The sequence below is a fragment of the Calidris pugnax genome, unplaced genomic scaffold (assembly GCF_001431845.1).
Source record: "Calidris pugnax isolate Ruff unplaced genomic scaffold, ASM143184v1 scaffold27, whole genome shotgun sequence".
NCBI lineage: Eukaryota > Metazoa > Chordata > Aves > Charadriiformes > Scolopacidae > Calidris > Calidris pugnax.
This window is the reverse complement of record NW_015090893.1, coordinates 13,157,438-13,173,671: the sequence shown is the minus strand read 5'-3', so window position 1 is coordinate 13,173,671 and position 16,234 is coordinate 13,157,438. Positions and strand designations below refer to the sequence as shown.

Genomic DNA, 16,234 nt, shown 5'->3' with positions numbered 1-16,234 from the left:
AAAAAAGGGGGGGGAGAAATTGATGGTAAGCCTGCCAATACTCAGAAGTTATATAAAATCACTCATTTAAATGCAGTAAAAAACCACATCACAAACCGAGAGCAGAATCCTCAGGAACTTGCAGACACCGGCTGTACGTGGCCAAAATTCACCATCAATTTCCGAGGAGCTACTCAAAGTCACAGCACTCAGGCTATAAAGCATTTACACAGGCACATAAAAAGGAAGCTTTTTCCAAAGTAGGAAAAGAGGCGCCACAAAACATAAAAACCTCCCTCTTCTGTGCCGACAGCAGGCTCTGCTGTGACCTACCACCCCTGTCCTCCTGCCCCTTCATCCATCTGGGTTTCCACAGCAGTGGAAAAAATCAAAATCCACCCATCCAAAAAAAATCAATCCACCCATCCTTAGAGCAAATTAATGGCCAACTGCTGCTTTGGCATCGTCTGCCTCCCCACATATGTATTTAGTCTAGCACCAGGAGCTTTGCTGAAGAACATACAGCTGAGTAGGGTGAGATGCTGCAGTGTCTCAGCTCTGGGTACGTGGATGCTTTCTCCATCCATCCTCCCGGTGGCTACCACAGCGTTTGAGGTCCCTGCTCGGACTCCACAGACTTTCCATCCCAGTATAGACCAGCACAGCCTCCCAGAGCAGCCCAATAAACGTCATTGCTCTGCCAGTGGAGAAATGCAAACCCACCCTTCTGTAGATGTGGCTTCTGTTGTTTTAGGGGCTGCCAGAGGGATGGTCAGAGGGAGGTTCCAAAGGGATTTATGCACCTTGCAGGTTGGAAACCCCTCCTGTGCCTTGATTTCCCACCTGTGAAACTGCCTGAATGACACCCAGCCAACTTCATAGAGGGCTTCGCTTTTAGTCAATCCACCTCCACCCCTAGGAGTCCAGTCCCACCACCCTCACCGTGCTGCCCTGGGGCCACGGGAGCTGTCAGTCTGAACCAAAACATCCATTAACCCATCAGGAATTTGGCAGTATCATGGAACTAAGCCCTGAAATACACGTGGTTCCAACGTTTCCCACCGTGCACCAGAAGTACAGCATCAGCACACACCACCGAGTCCTGCCCAAACCTCTGCCTTAGTCATTTTTGTCATTTGCTCCTCGCTTTATTCTGCGATTATCTCTGCAATTCCCACTGAAAGACAGGACACAATTTAAAGAACTCGAACAATTTTTTCAAACTTGAATGGTTCTTACCCCAAAGAAGCCAGAAAGAAGCCTACGCGCTCAAATGTGCCCCAAGAGACCCGGTCCTCAGACAATACTCCATAAAACGGGAGCTTTAGTTTTTCTTAATCAGACTGAAAGCTCATCAAACACAGCAAAGCACCAGCCTCTCCTTGGCCAGTCTATACTTGAGACTTGTTCTATCTTTTCAAAAGCTCTTTTCAGTCACAGATTTATTTTTTTTTTTTATTGTGTAAGGACTGTATCTAGAATGGCTCTAAAAATTGTTCGTACTTTCCCCGAGAGCTTACGTCAACTCATGGGATGGAGGAGCCAAGAGAAGGAGTATTTCACGGAGCAGTCACTGCACATAAATATTGCCCCCAACACAGATGCACCGTGAATACAATTGCATCCTCACATCAATTACTAGGACACTCCAGAAACACTGTTCGTAGAAATCAAACAAACGTAAGCTTGAAATAAGGAGCTATTTGACATTCTAGTGAGCGGCTTCACCTTATAATCAGTATTTCCTGAGACACGTTGTGCTGGTTCGTGTTCCAATAACACGTCCGTGTAACCGCACCGGTACAGGGGGAGCGTACAAATCACGGCTCGCAAAACAACTGCTGGCAAAGAGCAGGATTTGCCTATTCATTGCTCACTGCTAAACGGTTACATACATTTTAATCCCCGACCTCAAACACAATTTGGACCACGGCAGATGCTTCCCATAGCGCAGCCTTCCTTCGGATAAGAGTTAATTCAGTTTGAACACGGCAGCAATGAAGAAAGGGATTTAAACAATTTTTTTTCTGCTTCCTCTCTTAAGCTTGATGCTGCAGAGGTAAAAAAATGAGGCAGTACTGAGCAGAACGGCTAAACCTGCCTCTCCCAGCCTCCACGCTGCATTCAGACCAGCTTCCCTGCCACCAAAGATTCCCCTCTCTGTGACACCAGCCTGCGTCAAAAAGAAATTAAATTATTTTAACGAGGTTCTTCCGGATGCACACTGATGTAACCAAGAAGAGAATATGCCTCTTGTTTCAGGCTGCTTAAATTTCACCAAAAAAAGGGGGCACGCTCCTCTGCAAAACTCCTTCTCCTCTCCCCTTGTTATCCTCGGCAGCTTCCTCCTGTTACATTAACGAGTAGATCATTATTTCACCAGCCTCAATCAAAACCTTCCATAAGATAAGATCCAACTGCAATTTCACATCCACATAGTCGCCCATCCTGAAGAGCCCTGAAATGCTCTTAATGAGTTGTATGCACAGGCATCGTCTCTTCACCCATCAGCGGAATGGGCCCGGGAAGCGACAGCCACTTCAACAGCGCGCACACGGCGGAGGACTTTAAGGGGAAAAGAAATACTATAAATAATTGAAATCACAGCGAGAAATGTAGGCAGAGCAGAGGGAAAGAGGGCAACTCCGAGGACGCTGGCAGCAGGAGAAGAGATAAGGACTTCTCCTGGAAGCCAAACTAAACAAAGAGCGCGCATACAAATAAATCCACACCTTTCCACCGGCGCGCCACGCACCAGCAGACAAAAGAAGTTCTTGACCTTTTCTGCACTGTCTGGCAATCCAAATTTTAAGCACCTACAAGCCCCCTCTTGCCAACATCTTCCCCTTTCCTCCTCTCTGCTGAATTCATAGGCCTGACGCAAATGACCCTCACGCTCATCCCTGGCCCTGCAGCAACCTTGGCCACCAAATGATGTTGACGAGTAGACATGGATTTTAAACGGCCAATTCTGCCATCGATGACCACCCCACCTACACAGACCCACTTCTCCTAGCCCAGTGGAAGGCGTCTCCATGCACCCAGCATGTTCCAGGCACACCAGAGAAGACCCCCCTGGCTGGGGCTTCTGAGCACCACGGGGTCACCATCAGGGTGAAATGACCACCTTTGGTTTGAAGGCTTTAAAAATAATTAACCAGTGCTCTGGAACAACAGATGAGTGCTTGAAGTTTCGATCCCAGCAGTAAAACACCTCCTGCTACAAAGGGCTAAAGGTTGCCGTTTTGCCTAACCTTTAGCTATTACAGCAATACTTCTTGACCTGCATTTTAGAAGCTACGAACCACAGCCCAGACAACAGCACTCAGGCTAAGTGATCTGCCACTGTCTTGACAGATTTCCAAAGAGACATGAAATATCTGCCTTTCTCAAGTGACTTGTAGGATGCACAGACAGAGAGCTTTGCAGATATCCAGGAAAACACACCGTTTCCCTCTGGGCACAGCTCACCCAAGCAGGAGATAGTTTATTATGCTCTTCGGAGGTGACACTTGGCACAACAGCTCCAGGTACCACTTCATCACAGCACAGGGTTGAGGAAAGGAGACTTCAACCAGCAACTCAGCTGACCAGACACCTTTAACGAGGAGCAAGTAATCATACTTCTTAGCGAATGGTTCATTCAAAGGGCATGCAGTGATACCAAGAACTAGGTAAAAATCCCCATTAAGATCTCTGTGGAAGCCAGGAGCGTGTGGGAGGGCTGGTGTTCTCAGAGATAAGATGGGCATCTTGCCCTACACAGCAATCCATCAATTTTTAGGGGGTCAACTGCCAGACCTCACCAGACTCCTCTTGCAGAATGCCAGTGGGTTTAGGACAAAAGCCTGTGTCAGGCACCACTGTTAAATTCTGCCCTGCTCCTACAGCTGCAGGGCTAGTAACTGTGACCAGGAGGTGAAGAAACCTCGATACTGACTCTTCTGTGTGAGCAATTCAGTTTAAGAGCTGCTGTTCAAGAAGCATGTCACCAAGATGAAAGGTGACCACCTTTCTTAAATGTATTTAGTTTCTTAAAGAGTCTTCTAGAGGCACCAAGGATCCCACATACTCATTTTTCTACACACAGCCCTCCAGGCAAGTGCCTCATTGAGGTATGTGTAACTGTACGTCAGACCCTCTTGCAGCCTACCTGTCCCAAATCCATGCCTGGTATGGCAGCGCTGAGCTTCGTGTGACTTGGAGGACATCCTCCAGTTTGTTGTGTGAATGGCAAATCTGGTGTCAAGAGCAATCCCTAGACCACAGAAAAAACAGACATGCCAACTCCTTGGATTTCAACGCAGGATTGGCCCTTGTAACCTCTCTGTCCCACATGAAGGAGTTTGGAAACCCAAGTCCACCTTGGTCAGGACAGCATTTCTTGTTTGACTTCTCACCAAAAGCAAGGAAGCCCTTCTGTATTTCCACATCTGAGCTTTAACTGTACTGCCATGCCAGCAAGAAAAGAAAGGGAACCTTGTGGATTCGAGAAGGTCTGCTGCCGAGAAACTACATTTGGGCACTCTCCATGTGGTGAATGATGGAGTCCTTCCCTGACAAGACAGCCGTGCACAGCATCTGTCCTCCAGTGTGTGATGGGATGATGCTGGCTGCCCATCCTCCTCTTCCAGCTGGAGGAAGGCTCACGGGCAGCCGTTTCAGCTGAAGTCCCTGGACCTGGCTCCCACTGTGGGACACCCAGCCCAGCTCACCGAAGGATGCTGCAGCTGGTTCAGCCGTGCCCTGGTTCGCTTGGTGTAAGGTTGGAGAGAAACAGCTCTCTGACAGCTGGCAAATGCAGCTGCCTGCAGCTGATGGGGGATAACCAAGAACCAGCTTCTCAGAAATGCAATTCTGTCACCCGTACCTCCCCAAAAGCAGATTTCCTCTGACCAGAGGGTCGCAGAGAACAGAGATCCCGTAACACGGATCTTTCAGCGCTGTCAGCTGATCCGACCTCATCCAAATGTCAGGGTCACTGTCAATACAAAACTGTTCCCTTCCACTTCATCCATGGGGCACCCATTAGGTTCAAACACAAAGGCAGCAAAGAGCCTACAACAAGAGCCTCATTAACTGACTGTAACTGGGTTTGTTTTGGAGCACAGTGCCATCCCCCGCGCTGCAAGACAGAGCTCTTGCTGGGGGCAAAAAAAAGGATCAAATTAAAAAATAATCTCACATATTGCAAGTAGCTCTTCCATCAGACTTAAAACAACAGCATCACTAGATGTAAAAGGGAGAAAAAAAAAACAACCCAGGAAGTCTCCCAAATCAGCAGACCAAATAAAAAAAAAGAAAAGGATGAAGGAAGTTTCAAATCTGCCCTGTAGAGAATGTGTGTCGCAGCTTTAACCTGCTGTAGGGAGGGGGAAAAAACCCCAGGATAGCAGAGACCAGAAATCAAATTCATTAGGACCAACCAGGTAGATAAAAGATAGATGATGGCCAAGCGATGACGGCTATTTTGGAAGCAACTAACTTCTGAAAATGTCTAGTCAGCTTTAGCATTTCATACACAGAAATTAGTGTCCACATAAGAGTACTCTCCTGAAAGGACAGGATTTAATGCAGCCGAGATAATTATCTAGATCCTTCTTTATCCCATTAGTGGTTTTCATTCGCATCCTGGAACACCATAAGCGGATTGTTCAAGAATTATTTGCCATCCGCTGTTTCAATCCCGATTGGAATTATCTTTATACCTCGGTACGAAGAAAAGAGATTACATCCCAGCCAGGGCTTGCTGCGATGCCCTCTTTCCTGAGGCTCCTTTTATCATTTTTTGTTCTGCAAGGTGATGAAAAGAATCAGAAAACAATTGTCACGGACATGATTTTGCCCTCTCCTCCTCTTCCTTCCCCCGCCTGTGCGTTGGGGAGGAGGAGATGCTCTTCCCACCGCATCCCCTGCAGGAGATGCACCGCTGCACCTGCACAGAGATGAAGCTCAACGAGACTTAGTCATCAAATTACCCAGGACGGGATCCAAAAACGCTCCCAGCTCCCTTTTGCGCCACAATCCGCTAATAAAAAGAACAAGGGTGAAACTGTTAAAAGCAATTAAACAAATCACTTGATGCAAGAGAAAGAAGTGGGATTCACTGCACTAGAGCTCCCAGGGGCGGATGCTGAATGTCATGCTTCGTGCTCTCTAGTAATGTATGTCGCTGTGTAAGCTCCGATGGAGATAAAGCCAACGTCATTCCCACAGCCAACACGATCCCTTGCTTCAAGGCCTAAAACAACAAGAAGACAGAACTCCCCTCCCAGCCACTCTAACCGCCTGCCAGGTTTTGTATTAATGGAAGAATTACATCTCCTTCCAGGTACGGCGAGGACACAGCCCGTCTCCCCAGGGGCACCCGCGAGTCTGCCCAGCAGTGGGGAAAGATGCCTGGACCACACAAAAACCGTCCCTCCTCCTTACAGAAACATACAGATGTAGGTATTCGGGCCTGACATGAATAGAAATGCATGTATTTTTTTTTAAAAAAAGCATGCTATACGGCTGTGTAATGAGATCTGTAGGAGAGCTGTCTCTATAAACAAGTCATTAAAAGGGGGAGGGGGGGACACAATAATAGCAGGTGCCAATTACTCAGCTCCCAGCAGAGACTTTCCGATTTCTCACCTTCCCCCAAAGCAAGATGTGCCGCTGTACGGCACCACGTCTCCTCGCCGGTGTAACACCCTCCGGAGCATCGCTCCTCTCCCAAAGCAAAGCTGCATCTCCCAAAGCTCTCCCTGGTCCCCGCTGGAGAGGGGACCCCCATCACCCCACCAACCCCTCACCAGAGTCAAGACCAAGACGGGATGAAATTAATTTTAGGAAGAGTGAAACAGCAGAAAGTAAATGAAATTATTTTTTTTTCTTTTTTTTATTTGACTCCAGAATCTGGCCACTCCTCCCGCCAAGAGGAACAGCAAATTTGTGAGCTAATTGCGGCTGCCAGGTTTGCTTCTCTGCAAATATCTGCTCAGTTTCAGGAACAAAAGGCCAGTAATGATTTTGTTATTTTAAGAGGGCGGCATAGTTTCAGACAGTAAATGTCCACACTGCAACTGGAGCCGTCAGAGAGATCCCATCCTTTGAGGCAAGCACACCGAGGTAATGATTAATATTACAAAAGTAATCCGAGCCTTTAAAATCATTACTTCCAAAATCAGCAAATAATTACCAAGGCCTTCAGCAATCAATACCCAAGATAAATAGACAATTAAACTGCAAAAGAAACAGAAGAAAGTAGTTAGTATTTGCCAAACGCAAGCCAAATACACTTTTTCATGGTAACCAAATACTTCCAGTAAATAGATATTTTAGCTCACTGGAGAAGCACTTTCAGAAAGTAATAAATTAATCTAATAAAACAGACAGACAGGGTGGAACCAGACATTAACGAAACACAAACTGATCTATACGGAGCCAACCCACAATCCATGTCCCAATTACGCTCTGGGCACTTACCTCCCCCACCCAGGTCAGCTCTTCAGCTCCGGGAAAATACATGTTTCAGGCAGCTTCGCTGGCAGGACGAAGCAGCGAGTTTCAGCCACCAAATGACAAAGTTTGTGCTGAGCGAGAATATGCGTTTCCAATTTCTATTTTTTCCTAAATACCTCTGGCCCCTGAGTTTCAGCCACCAAATGACAAAGTTTGTGCCGAGCGAGAATGTGCGTTTCCAATTTCTATTTTTTTCCTAAACACCCCTCGCTCGTCAAAGTCAGCAAATTAATCTGCTTTTAAACACCATTCTCGCTTCGCCTTCGATGCAGTTTAAGTTCGGTCCATGAGATGTGGGATGAGCATCCCCATGGCATGTCCCCATCCTGGGACCCAGAGAGACCCAGAGCAATCCCTGACACCCTGTGCAAGGACCATCACCACCTCCTCCCTGGGCAGCCCAACCCTTACCATCTTCTACCCAAAATCATTGCCTGGAGCTAACGAAGCCACGCTATTAGGGGAACATCTGGTAAAGTTCCTCAAATGGTGGATGACTTGAACTGGACAAGATTAAGAGAGGGAGAGACGTGTGGGAGGATGTCCATCCTGGTCACTGTCTGCAACATCAAAGGAAGAAGGCATGGGGAGGAAACGGAGGGAAATGGAAGACAAAGAGAAAAGATATCAAAGCCAGCTCCAGAGTGAGCGCAATGAGAGATGGCATGAAAAAGGAATAGTTAAAACACGAAAGGCAAGATCAAATAAAAGCAAAAGATCACAGTCTGGGCACAGAGAGGAGGGAGGGGAGATGACCACACCACTTTCGCCAGCATTAACTGAATAATTCATTTGACAGATGCTTGTCAGTGGCAGTGGCTGAGTCTGAGAGAGTCCAACACTGCCCAGGTCCATCCATCCACCAGGCAACCTGTACACCCAAATACTGCTCTTGCTCTTCACATCAACCATGGGGACATCGCACAGCAGCACTGCTCCTCTGAGTGCTCATCTTTTGGGGAGGAATACAGCAATTTAGTCCTCACTCGGGAAACTTCTCCAGCTTCTTCTGTATTAAGTTCTTGGTAGCAGCAGGGCTAGCATGGCATCTCTGCTCTCACAGGCTACACAAACACACAGTGCTCTTACCCATCTCTTAAGTAGCTCATATCTCAGTATCAGAAGCATTTCTTTGATTATGTACAAGGGTTTTTGAGGGCTACACAACTGTTTTGGTACCACAGGCCTCCCATCCAAGCCATGAAATTCCTCGGAGCAGTGACAATACATAGAGGATTTATTGCAGCGTACGTACAAGTAGCGAATGATGACAAAGGGTCTCCAGGTTAAGCCTTATTTCCAGAAAGCTCTCACCATCACGGGGAGAGAAGAAAAACCTGTGTGCTCTAAGGCAGTCTTGAAAATGTGATCAGGGTGGTCTAAAAACTCACTGAGGAACAGTTGTGGTCCAGGTCCACAACTCCGGGAGCTGACACAAGCTAACACCCAGCTCTTCCCCCAGTTCAGCATCCATCCCTCTACCAACCATCCCTAAACCAGCAGTGTGACAATTACAGTTGTCACGCTGGTGACAAGTTACAGGTAAACGGTCACTGCAACTCAACAAAACTCATAATGAAAGTAAAAGGCAGGTGGAGATTAATTTTTGCACAGGAGCTTCTTTAAAGCCTAACAATTTACATTTTAATGCTACTGCTGTCCACTTCAATATAAGCAGAAATGAAAACATCTTGCACAAACGTGTCTGGTCACTTCAAAATGCAGATTAACCTCTGGGTAAGCATTCATCCCGTCTGTAGCACAGAGGGAAGGAATATTTAAATATCAGGGGAGTCACTTCAAGGCGGGCAGGAGGGAAGATGGAGTTACGGAGCCGTCTCTGCATCGTCCATGCTAATGCACGGATCCTGGAGACTCCAACGTGACTCAACACTGGGACAAAAGCAGAAGGGGAAGCGGCCAATGCCACAACTAACGCAGAAAGAGATGATTTAAAACAGGAATCTGCCCCTCCCGGGTATTTTTGCTTCTCAAGAGAAGCCTGACATGAGCTCAAAACCATATCCATGAAGGGCATCGCTGCATAAAACACCCTCTACACTTTAAATCAAATTAAAAAAAGGCAGAAAAAATGCATTTACCTTCATCAAAGACAACAATCCTCTCCCCGAACCAGGAAGCTGTTAAGCAGATACTCGATCAGCAATCCCCAAAAAGCCTCTTCTCGTAACAGCCTTAACCTGCCTGCTCCTGCTGAAGCCCTTTGCTTATTTTAATAGTTTCTATAATCCTTTAATTTGACCAGTGACTTCTGCCCCGGCGGCAGCCTCTGCACCCACCAAGCCCCACTGACCTCTTGGGCTTAGTCTCATGAAAAACAACACATCTACATTAGAATTGGCATGTTAATGATATGGAAAATCTTCACGTGAAACGTAAAGCTCCTTCTCCAAGTACTTTTAGGCAGGTGGCTCAGCCACATCTCTGCAGAGGCTTCCAGCAAGGCAGCCTCAAGTAGGCTCCAGCCTTGAATTTCACTTCACTTTCTTCCACCAGTGATTATCACTGGTGATACATCCCGTCCCACCCCACCTCACGCTGGAGACCCCAAGCACACCCCAGCAGAAGGTTTTCTTCTCCATCCTCACCCCAGTTGCCCCATTGTCCTACATCCATGGTGCTCCCACCAGGCAAGCACCAGGAGGCTGCAGATCCCCGTGCTGAGCCAGGAGCCCCAAGACATGTATTTGTGCGGTGTTTCTCTACACCACGAAGTGAGAGATCAGTTTTGGGGGACTGGTTTGGGTTTTGTGAACAGGCAGAACCATGGATAACCCAAGCCCACCCGCAGGAGCCCACTAGCAGCCTTGCCCCATCTATCACTAAAGCAATTTCCCCATCACTTAGCAGGCTTCAAAGCTTTCTGGAGATGACTGGCAGCTTCACTTAAACTAGCCAGCTATAGATGTGGTTTTACATTAAGCACTAAGTGAATAATCAATGAACATTCAGGATATAAGCACAAATCAATGATTTGTTTTAGATGAATCAAAGGGAATCACAAACGAGAAAGGGTTTTGTTCGATAACAGAAGTAAACCAAGGGAAGCACTTGCTGCAAGTGTGTGTGTTAACCTGCCCTGCCTGCTCCTCTCCTAACACTGGCACAGTCCCCACTGTCACAGAAGCGTGGCTGTGTCCTCCAAGCCCTTGTGACAAGAGATGTCATTGTCCCCAGAGAGCAGATGGGAACTGAGGCATGAAACCAGCTGGTTGACTTTCCCGAGACCGGGAGGGATACGGCACAGCAGGGACCCAAATCCAAGTCTCCTACACTGGGGAACACTGACTGGGTTAGGAGAAAGCCCCCTTCCATAACTTAAACTCCATCACACAACTGCAGCAATGGGACACAGACAAGTGCAGGTGCAGAACAGATCAAGAGCCCACCTTAGAGACCTAACAAAACCTGCCAAGAAATAAAAACAAAAATGCAGGTGACTCCAGACAGCGAAAGATTTATTTTGATAAATGTGCATGGACAGATTGCACGGTGTCCCTCGCTCTTGGGATGAATTTGGTCAAATCATATGCAAGGATAATTTTACAAATCCTGCTGCATTCCAGCCACCGATTACACTCAACGTCTGCTGAGCACCGCACAGGCCAAGTAAAGGCTCTCAGAAATGCTCCTGCACATATTTTATTTGCCACACATTCTGATGACAGACTCCTAAACTCTGCGGTTCCCCGCCTGCACCTCCTCAGCCACCAGAAGCACACGCTGGGTCTCCTGCTGGCATCTCTTCTCCTGGTAAACGCTTCCTAGGGATGCAGTGAAACGAGCCCAGGGCTCTCACTCGCACCCGTCCACGTGTGCCCAAGACCTCAAAGAAACTGCAAAAAAACCTGAAGTTGAGCTGGTGGGGGTTAGAGAAATGGAAAAGCAGCGGGAAGCGCCGTGTGCCGCAAGACAGGGCTCGTATTTAGCAATATCACGGGCTTTGACTCGGCTGCTTCCCGAGCGGATTAGCCTTCACGGCTCTTACGCATTATATAAGGAGACTTTGTAAACACGCTCAGAGGAACGTCCCTCAGGCACAAAGTCTGCTTCCCACAAAGGACACCCCGAGCGAGGCACCGAGTGAGCAGGATTTCTTCACAGAGGTGATGCTGCGAGCGGGCACCAGAGCAACGGCCACGCCACAGCTGGTGCCCCACGGCCACCACCACGTTAACCAGTCAAGGGAGAGACCCCAGGCTCAGACCTGCCCCTGGGTACCCACCCAGGGTGATGCTCAGACCATCAGCCCCAGGATGCCAGCAGTGAGACCTTCAGGGAGCTATGCACGTCTATCTTACAGAGCTTTCGCAACATCCACGGGATGAACAGTTTTATAGAATAGAATCATTCAGGTTGGAAGAGACCCTTGGGATCATCGAGTCCAGCCATCTACCCTACTCTACATAGTCCTCCCCTACACCATATCCCTCAGTACCCCATCTAAACGGCCCTTAAACACATCCAGGGATGGTGACTCAACCACCTCCCTGGGCAGCCTATTCCAATGCCCGACCACTCTTTCTGTGAAAAATTCCTTCCTAATGTTCAGTCTAAACCTACCCTGTTGGAGCTTGAAGCCGTTCCCACGGGATGAACAGTTCCCACGGGATGAACATCCAAAAGACCACACGACCAGAATGGATGTCAGGAACCCAAAGCCACTGTGCCAAGAGCAACCCCACTTCGCAGGCAACTCTACAGATAAGGAGGTGCCTGCAGTTGCGGTTCTACAATGGAAACTTGGAGCTGGCTGGCACTGGGGAACTAGAAATCATTAAAATTTGAAGGGAAAAAACCTGCCAGGGGAAGTCTGTGCAGGCAGCGTGGGTACAGAGCCCACCCCGAGCTAACCTGGAGGTGTAATCCCAACATCAAAACGCAGCATTTCCAAGGGGCAGCCTGATGGGAGTCTCCTACAAGGTCCACACAAGGTTTAGAATTTCTTTTTCAATTTAAAAAAAACCCAAACAACTAAAAAACCCAAATATCCTGCAGCACTTATGGCTCTAGTGTTGGCTACAAGGGGCAAAGAGAAGGGCTGGAGAGACAGTACATGGCTGGTCCATGAGCCAAGAGGAGAACAGACATTATGGAAGAAGAACCAAACAGTTTTCATCATTGGAAAGAAAATACCCCAACAACTTGTAGGTTAAACTTGTGGACCCTCATCCCATTTCCACTTTTACTTATCCAAAGTCATGAAAGCTTCTCGGTTTTATGGAGCACTCAGTAAAACAGCCCCTGTGATCCCCACGTTGGACATGCTAATGCCCAAGCCTGCCCCTGCCTCTCCGAAGGATCAATCCTCCGACTGCAGGTCACCCTCCACAGTTAAACCCTGCAGGTCAACCTGATGACAGCAAGTTACAGAAGAGCTTCTTCCAAGGTAGCTGTAGTTTTTTTGAAAGTTAAATTTTACTTAAACCTAAAATCAGCAAAGAGAGAACATTAAACGTTGGCCAAGACACCCACCACCATGATGCACAGCATGTGGTGTGGTCCACCTCCAAACCACCCCATGATGCTGGACATCAGCCGCCTGGGTGACTGGTTGTGCTATTTGAGGCTGCCCTTCTCTTCCTACTCCAGCAGACTATTTCAAACCTTGTTTATAATTGGAAAGAGGCAGCATCTGTTTTTTGCAGACCATGAGGTCAAAACTTTACTAATAACCACAGCATGGCAAAACACCATTAGCGGGTAAACAAACCCTGCATCGGTCACACAACAGCAGCTCTAGAGCTGGTCTGACCTGGTTTATTTTCTTTCGACTAATTATTTTGTCCTCCCAACACAGAGCAGGAAGACAAGCAGGCTCTGTGATACTTTGCCTGTGCTTTAATATCATTTCTTCCCCCACTGGAGGCAACATGGACACCTTGCCAGCCTTCCCCAGAATGCAACGATATGAGGAGCTCAAGAATTGTCTCCAGCCACTCATGGGGAACAGCTGATGCTACAGAGGACTGGCAAACGCAAAGCCTGTCTTTGAAAAATAAGGGGACGGGGATAAGGAGGATGCAGGAAATTCTAGAATAATCAGCCTAACTTCAGTTGAAGTGCTTAGAAGACGAGGAGAACTTGAGCAAGAACTAACCTCTGTTTATCAAGAACAAATCACATAAAATCTATCATATTTCTTTCTGCAACAGGGTGCCGGCACTTGTAGGAAGGGGAGAAGAGACAAAGATTTCGGAGAGACCTCTAATAGTGCCTCACAGGACATCCCCCTGACACAGCAAGGGACACAGGGGCTGGACTGAGCCACCTGAAGGTGGGTGTACCCCTGCTGAGAAGACCACCAGCAACCTGGTTGCTGGTCTTCGAGCACAAACTGGGAGGACCTTACCAAAGTGGGTTTGAGGAGAACCCATCCCATATCTGATACCACTCGGTGTTTTCATCCACATCTCGGCCAACGGCAAAGAAAACAAGCCGATTGCCTTTGAAGGCTACACCAAGCTGAGAAGGACTGCAAGCACGCAGGAGGACAGGATCAGAATTCAAAACAACCCTGACACTTCAGAAGAAGCAGTCTGGAAAAAAAAAAAAAAAAAGGACGCAGTTCAACAAGGACAAGCGTGAGGTAATGCGATTTGGTAAGAATAATTAACCAGGCAAACACAGGATGAGGAATGAAAAGCTGTAAAAGTTCTGGAGAAGAATGGCTGAAGGGCCAATGGGGTAAAAAAAGAATTAAACACAAGTCATCTGTGGCAACAGTAGAAAGCAAACACCCTGGGATGTATAAACAGGATCAATGTATGTAAAAGACCTGAAGTAATTATTTTTTCTTCTAAGCAAAACTAAGGCAGTGACTTCAGTCCTGCACTGTGGGTCAAGCATCACTCCTCATGAAGGATGATGGTCCAGAGGAGAGCAACAAGAACAACTGCAGATCAAGAGTACGTGACCTAAAAAGAATGATGAAAGGATGGTCTAATCTGTATCAGCAGGGACTAAGGGGAGACACGGTAGCAACTTCCAAATATCTAACAGGCTCCTGCAAAGAAGGCAGGAAGGGACTTTTCTCCCTGTGCCCAATAACTGGAAAAAAGACGAGCAAACTGAAGGAAAAGACATTTCTGTTCAGATCCTAAGAAAAATCTAATGGCAGGGCTGCTAAATGTCAGATTGTCCAGGGAGCTTAGGCAGCTCTGTCATGGGAGGATTTTAAGAATGAATACGACAAACATCTGTCAGGAAGGGGCTAGTTATCGCCGACCCTGCATAGGGGCAGGAGATGGACGGAATGACCTCTCAAGGTCTTCTCCAGCTCTGTTCTGAATAACAGCCTGATACGTAAATGACCATAATAGCCGGAAACCTGCTGTGCTGACACAGCCTGACCCGTGTTATTTGTGACCTGTTGTAGTGATCGCTGTTTGCCAGAGACAATCTGTTGCTGAGGCATCTCAGGGAGCATCCTACCAAGGAGGACAGGGACAGTGGTACCCCAAGGTTATTATTTTGGCACTTGAACCAGCAACGGAGAAAAGCCACTTGTTAAAAAACTAGAAGTGAGTCAAAGGATGACACAAAGGATGACAAAGGCTGCCCAGCGGGGTTGGCCACCCCGCTTCCCAAACCAGGAGCCCGCACGGCTCCTCAGGCTGGTTTCACTTCACTGACAGGAGGGAGCTACGAGCAAAGCGACCGCTCAGCAGTAACCACAAGAAAGCAGCTCCCGGAGCTCCCCTCTGCCCCTGCACAACTCGCCACGGTTCAGCATTTCTGCCTAAAAGCTCACACAACGCTGGCCGTGATGGTGCAAATATTTTGTCCTGTTAAAAATCTCACCAACAGAAGTTGACTGATCCACCGGAGGTACCCCTGCACCACAAATGCCCAGCACCCACACCTCTGCGGGGAGGCAGCTCCGGTGGGATTTACACCACGTCAGCAGCACGACAGGAGAGCCCTTCGGCTGACGAAGGAGGCAGAGGAGTCCAAGCAGCCACCCCTCAGGCACCCACAGCTGCCAGGAGATGATGGCACGTCCCAGGCGCTCCTGCCCTGCTGGGCTGGAGGAGCATCTACAGGGGCTTGTGCCATCCCACCCATCGGAGCCAAAAAACTCTCCCCCAGTGCCATCCCAGCCCCGACACCAGCCTTGCACCACGAGAAGCTGCACCTTGTGATAGTGCACGATGTGCCACAGGGCTTCAAGGCCATCAGGTCACATCTGACACCCAGCAAAAGCTGCTCCTCACCTGTAGCACGGAGAGATGCTGGTACGGTGAGTGGGAAGAGAGGGTCAAGGGCTGGACAGCCTGACTGCCTGCCCTCATCGACCCCTAAAACTGCAGGAACTGGAAGAGCTGAGTGACCAGCACGGGCGTGAGAGGTTGCACGCCCATCCACGAGAGAGACGCACAATTCCAAAGCAACCACCAGAATCGTCCTCCAGGCCAGGATAAACCCGATGCGCTGCTTTTAGCAAGTGACAGGATGGGGGAAAAGCAACTATTATGTTGTCAGGGAAGAAAAACAGCGGCGAGCATCTCCCCGACACCTCTGGGGGATTCCCCCGCCGCCTCGGCGGGATGGGACCCTGCACCCCTGCTTTGCAGCCACCTCCTGGGGGCAAAACCAGCCCCGAGGTCTCAGTGCCAAGCAGCCCTCGCACCCGTCCCACATGCGCTGAAGTTTCGGGACTCAGCACCGAGCCCCAGAAGCCGTGTGCGGTGCGGTGAGGGCAGCGCAGCTCAGATTCCCCCCCCCC

At 48.5% G+C, this 16,234-nt stretch overlaps 1 protein-coding gene across 1 annotated transcript in view; it reads right to left on the bottom strand.

Annotated features, from left to right (window-relative positions):
• The window catches only part of MGAT4B (mannosyl (alpha-1,3-)-glycoprotein beta-1,4-N-acetylglucosaminyltransferase, isozyme B), a 52,961-nt gene that overhangs the window by 35,653 nt on the left and 1,074 nt on the right, over positions 1–16,234 (bottom strand). The window lies entirely within an intron of this gene.